Source organism: Bison bison, unplaced genomic scaffold (assembly GCF_000754665.1).
Source record: "Bison bison bison isolate TAMUID 2011002044 unplaced genomic scaffold, Bison_UMD1.0 scf7180017864489, whole genome shotgun sequence".
Classification (NCBI taxonomy): Eukaryota; Metazoa; Chordata; class Mammalia; order Artiodactyla; family Bovidae; genus Bison; species Bison bison.
The window spans coordinates 10,150,099-10,156,407 of record NW_011495048.1 but is presented as its reverse complement, the minus strand read 5'-3'; the positions used below and the strand labels follow the sequence as shown (position 1 = coordinate 10,156,407).

The 6,309-nt window shown below is 46.5% G+C and overlaps 1 long non-coding RNA gene across 1 annotated transcript in view; it reads left to right on the top strand.

Annotated features, from left to right (window-relative positions):
- Positions 1-4,297: 4,297 nt before the first annotated feature.
- Positions 4,298-6,309, top strand: part of LOC105005344 — a 96,311-nt gene continuing 94,299 nt past the window's right edge. Inside the window, exon 1 of the long non-coding RNA XR_827308.1 lies at positions 4,298-4,379. This is a non-coding gene — a long non-coding RNA (uncharacterized LOC105005344). The remainder of the gene's footprint in view (positions 4,380-6,309) is intronic.

Here is a 6,309-nt window from a genome sequence, read left to right as displayed (position 1 = left end):
GTGTCATCTGCCCCCCTCCCCTCTCCCCTTCTTTTTCAATTCACTTTCCTAGAGCCTTGCTTATTGATTCTCAAGAGCATCATTTGGAAGAAAAGGAGGGGGAACCCCAACTGAATATTAATTGTGTTTTTCTCTCTATGTTTTTGCTAAGAGCATTATAATTCTCCTGGGCAATGTGCAGGCCTCTGACTGCCTGAGGGAGAGTGAACAGAGAAAGAAAAACATAAAAAATGATTTATCTAGATTTATAGGAGTGAAATATATGTATTTCAAGTATATATATGTTTAGAATATTTAGATATTTTAGTGTATTTTATAGGTATCTATATGTGTGTAGTGGAGAAGGCAATGGCAATCCACTCCAGTACTCTTGCCTGGAAAATCCCATGGACAAAGGAGCCTGGTGGGCTACAGTCCATGGGGTCACTAAGAGTCGAACGCGACTGAGCGACTTCACTCTCACTTTTCACTTTCGTGCATTGGAGGAGGAAATGGCAACCCACTCCAGTGTTCTTGCCTGGAGAATCCCAGGGATAGGGGAGCCTCGTGGGCTGACGTCTATGGGGTCACACAGAGTTGGACACGACTGAAGTGACTTAGCAGCATATGTGTGTAGCTGTTTGTGTAATACATATATTATATATATATGTATGTATATGCGAGTGTGTCTCTTGATCTGATCGTGTCATGCTTTCAAAACCTTCCATAGTTCCTTCTTCTTATAGAGCGAAGTCCAAACTCTTCTTGGCGAGTCCTCCACACACACCCTCTGGCCTCTCCACTCCCAAGTTCTCCTTGTCAGGCCACCTCCCAACCCCCACACTCAGGCTCCGACATGGGAACTACTCTTTGGCACGCTGTGAACCTTGCCCTTTTCCCCTTCTCAGCCTTTGCACAAGTCATTCACTCCACCAGCTCCTGGCTCCTTCCCCATCAGGAGCCTGCCTTCCGAGTTCTATTCATTCATCTTGAATGAGCTCACCATCCATCCTAAGCTAAGCCCGCTGAGATCCCAATGCCTAGTGCAGTGCAGTCGATGCTGGGTGAAGATTCAGATGCACCCCCGCAGAGTCAGGAGTGCCCTCCTGTCTGCCCCAGACACTTGGCTCACTAATGTCTCCATGAGAGCATTTCTCAGGTGCCTGCCTCTCCCATCACAACCCTCAGGGCAGGACCCATACTTCTCCAAAATAGCATTCTCGGCATCCTGCACAGGCCCTGGCCGTGGTTGCCACCCAGTGCATGTTCCTTGAATGAATGAATGTGTATTTATAGATCACTGTCCATGTGACAGATAAGCTGGACACAGAGAAACTCAAAGCCAAATGTTGAAGGCCTTGCTCAAGAAAAATTCATCAGGAACAGAGATAAAGTCTCCCACACAGACGATGAGTTCACTGTGGAAAACTGAATTTGATTTGTAAAGACTTGGACCTCACTACGACTCTGGAGAACAGCAGCGATTGTTTCTTATTGGATCCCCTGCCCAACCCGTCACCATGGGTGACCTGTAGGTATACGGATTCGTTCCTGGTGGCTCAGACAGTAACAAATCTGTCTGCAATGTGGGAGACCTGGGTTCGATCCTTGGGTTGGGAATATCCCCTGGAGAATGGAATGGCAACCCACTTCAGTGTTCTTGCCTGGAGAATCCCATGGACAGAGGAGCCTGATGGGTTGCAAAGAGTCGGACATGACTGAGTGGCTAAGCACACCCACAGCTCCTGTAGCAACCAGAAAAGCAGCACCAGGGAAGGAGGCCGAGGGCCCCTCCCCCACTTGGGGGAGATCCTCTAATTGCCAGCAGCTCTGCAGACTTGAGCAAAGGGTTCTGCGGCTGCTGGGGGCCAGGGCCCTCCCCTCTAAGCTCCCGATGATGGCTCACTTCCTTCTGTGTATGTGTTGGGGGAAATTCAAAGCTACATTTTTAGTTCCCCACTCCCTTTGCCATTACATTCTTGGTGGGTTTTTCCGCCTTCCTGATTGCTAGATCTGGACTTCAGGCCTGGTGAACCCTAGATGCACCGATAAGTTTGCAATAGGGTCAAAGGATATTTTCAGATCTGGGGCTGAGCAGCCTCTAATTATTCTCTTAATTATAATTTTTCCAATGGCTTCCTATTCCTTCCTTCCTATATATATATATATTTAAAATGTTTATTTATTGGCTAAGCTGGGTCTTCATTGCTACTTCGGCAGGGGCTACTAGTTGCAGCAAGCAGGAGCTACTCTCTAGTTGTGGTGGGCAGGCTTCTTTTGTCGTGGAGCGTGGGCTTCAACAGTTGCGGCACATGGGCTTGGTAGTTTTGGCTCGCAGGCTCTAGAGCTCGGGCTCAGTAGTTGTGGCATAGAGGCTTAGTTGCTCCAAGACATGTAGGATCTTCCCAGACCAGGGATCGAACTCGAGTTTCTGTGCTGGCAGGCGGATTCTTTACCACCAAGCCACCAGAGAAGCCCCTTTCCTTCCTATATTAAATCTCTAATATCCATCAGTTGTACATAAGATCCACAATGGCACAATACTGAGAGCAGCAGCTGGTACATGTAGATACCTTGTTGGACCGAAAATTAATGAATGAATGGCTGTGTATTAGAACAAAATGAATGAAGGCTGTCGACACTCCTTTGGTTGATTTTTTCAACTAGACTATCTCCTTGTCATCTGTGCTGGCTTAAGTCTGGCTCTGTCTGAGGGCTAGATGAGCTGGTCTGATTCCTCTGGTCTGAGGACACTAGGACAGTGAGGTGGGGGAGAAGAAAGTGAGGGGCCTGAGAGAAGAGGCAGCTGGTAGGTCTTTCAGGAGCCTCACTGCCCAGTGAGATTTCTTCTGGCAGCTTCCCCCATCGCTGACCTGGAGCCGGAGCCTGCCTGCTGCACAGAAGCAGCTTGGCTGTGGTCACACTGGCTGGCTCCAAAGTCAAGAACAGTGAAGTGGGGAGGGGCCTGCTCTGTGGGCCCAGGGGTTAGGGAAGGGGGTGGGACTTGAAGGGCAAGGAGCCGGGCTCCATATGGCATCCGGATTTTAAACAACTCTACTTAGAAATAGAAGAAAATCTCTCCGGAAAACGGGAGGGCTCTGGCAGGCATCCCAGGCCTGAGGAACAGCAAGTTCCTGCCAACTTGTGACGGAAGTGGAGGTTTTGTGGGAAGGGTGGAGGGAAGAGGGCTCTGAAGGGAATGGACACAGCCCAGCAGCGTTCTTCCGGGTTAAAAAGCCTGTCTGGGGGTAAACATGTTTCTGAAAATGAAGACGGTTTTTATTCTTCCAGACTGGCCTACTTCCTGTGAATGCAGTTATTCCCAGGTGTGCGTGTTTGTGTTCAAAGAAAGGATATGATAAACTATTCGTGGTCCCAGCCTGAGAGGGCTTTGGAATCATGGAGTGCAAAACTCAGCCCCACATCAGAATGGATACATGTGTATGTATGACTGAATCCCTTCACTGTTCACCTCAGATTATCACAACATTGTTATGGGCTATACCCCAATACAAAATGTTTTTGGTGTTAAGAAAATTAAAAAAAAAAAAAAAGCTCCACCTCTGTGTTTCTGAGGCAGGAACATGCCTTCTAGATTTCATCTTCCAGGACAAGGCTGGGAATTCTCCTGGGAAACTCCTTTCCAGCCTGTGAGAGCCAGAGGCCCAGTTATGGCCTCTTCAGGTCTTTTTTAGGCTGGGGAGGGTGAGGGCTACAGATATGTAGACAACCTGCCTTAGCTGCTCCAGCAAGGTGCACTTGGGAAAGGAAAGCTCTGAGCAGGGAGCGGAAGGCGTGAATGAAGAGGGAGAAAGAAGTTACACATTTATAATTGCAGAGAGGTCTAAAATCAGCATGGTTCCCAAGAGATCCAAAGTGGAAAAGCAGACCCTCAGTCTGCAATAACTCATTCTCCTGTCCAGAACCCCAGCCCACAGCTGTCCCTGATGGGGTGGGGGCATTTCATAATCACTTTGACTTCAGAGCCTCACGGTGAAACTGTCCCCAGAGCCAAAGGAGCCACTTTTTTCTCAGGCAGTGGACTGTGAATCTGATTCATCTGGGAAGCCCACCTGGAAAACCCTGTGGGGCAGGGGATGGCAGAGGGGACGAGTGCATGTATGTGCATGCTAAGTCACTTGTCATGTCTGACTCTTTGTGACCCTATGAACTGTAGCCACCCCCAGGCTCCTCTGTCCATGGGGATTCTCTAAACAAGAATACTGGAATGAGTTGTCATGCCCTCCTCCAGGGGATCTTCCCAATTCAGGGATCCAACTTGTGTCTCTTCTGTCTCCTGCATTGGCAGGTGGGTTCTTTACCACGAGCGCCACTTGGGAAGCCCGAGGGGAGAAGTGGATGCATTTAAAGCCACCCCTTTCACAAGGCTTTCTGAGAAGGTTGGTCATCTGTACTGCTATAGGAACTCTGAGGTGTTGCTGGTGGGAGGGTGACTTGGTACAACCACTTGGGAGAACTTGTCACATTACATAGGAGAATCCAAGATGTGCAAAACTAGCCCAGTAATTCCATTCTTCGTTATGTGTCCTAGAAGAGCAGCTCTTAAGGCTTTTGGTTTCAGGACCCCCTTTCACTATGAAATATTGTTTAGGGTGCCAAATAACTTTTGCTTGGGTGAGTTATATTGACCAATATTTCAGTTCAGTTCAGTTCAGTTCAGTCGCTCAGTCATGTCCGACTCTTTGCGACCCCGTGAATCACAGCACGCCAGGCCTTCCTGTCCATCACCAACTCCCAGAGTTCACCCACACTCCACTCACATCCATTGAGTCAATGATGCCATCCAGCCATCTCATCCTCTGTCGTCCCCTTCTCCTCCTGACCCCAGTCCCTCCCAGCATCAGAGTCTTTTCCAATGAGTCAGCTCTTTGCATAAGGTGGCCAAAGTACTGGAGTTTCAGCTTTAGCATCATTCCTTCCAAAGAAATCCCAGGGCTGATCTCCTTCAGAATGGACTGGTTGGATCTCCTTGCAGTCCAAGGGACTCTCAAGAGTCTTCTCCAATACCACAGTTCAAAAGCATCAATTCTTAGGCACTCAGCCTTCTTCACAGTCCAACTCTCACATCCATACATGACCACAGGAAAAACCATAGCTTTGACTAGACGGACCTTTGTTGGCAAAGTAATGTCTCTGCTTTTCAATATGCTATCTATGTTGCTCATAACTTTCCTTCCAAGGAGTAAGCGTCTTTTAATTTCATGGCTGTAGTCACCATCCACAGTGATTTTGGAGCCCCAAAAAATAAAGTCTGACACTGTTTCCACTCTTTCCCCATCTATTTGCCATGAAGTGATGGGACCGGATGCCATGATCTTCGTTTTCTGAATGTTGAGCTTTAAGCCAACTTTTTCACTCTCCACTTTCACTTTCATCAGGAGGCTTTTTAGTTCCTCTTCACTTTCTGCCATAAGGGTGGTGTCATTTGCATATCTAAGGTTATTGATATTTCTCCTGGCAATCTTGATCCCAGCTTGACCAATATTTACCACACTAGAAATTAAACCTAAGACTTTGATAACCTATTAATGCATTTACAAGTAACAATAAAAATGCATTACATAACCAACAAATAACATTTATGAAAAATAACTATTTTCTAAAACAAAACAACTTAGTGGGAAGAGTGCCATTGTTTTATAATCTTGCAAATCTGAGTTAATAGAAGACAGCTGGAATTCTCATATCTGCTTCTGCATGTCTGTGTTATCTCATGTAGTTGGAGGAAAACTTCACCATTGACTTAATGAGATTATGAAAGCAAAAAAGCCAAAAAATCTTTATATTATTATGAAAACAGTTTTGACTTCTCAGATCCCCTCCTCCACCCCCACCAAGATCATCTCAGGGGTGCCCAGAAAACATTTCTTACTTTGATCCCAGGAGAAAAGTACAAGCATGCTCAGAGTGGTCTTATTTGTAACAGAAAAAAGAAACCCAACTTAAATGTTTATAAATAATAGAAGTGATAAATTGTGATATATTCATAGTATCGTTGAATCTCACAAACAATGCAAAAAACAATAGTTCAAAAGCATATATTATTTAGTGATATAAATATATGGCAAAACCTTAAAGAAAAGCAAGGACAATGGTTAACACTGGGGAAGAGGGAAAGAATACCACCACTGCCAAGGGATATACGTGGATTTTCAGAAATACTTCTGTTTCAGTTCAGTTCAGTTCAGTCGCTCAGTTGTGTCTGACTCTTTGCGACCCCATGAATCGCAGCATGCCAGGCCTCCCTGTCCATCACCAACTCCCGGAGTTCACCCAGACTCACGTCCATTGAGTCGGTGATGCCATCCA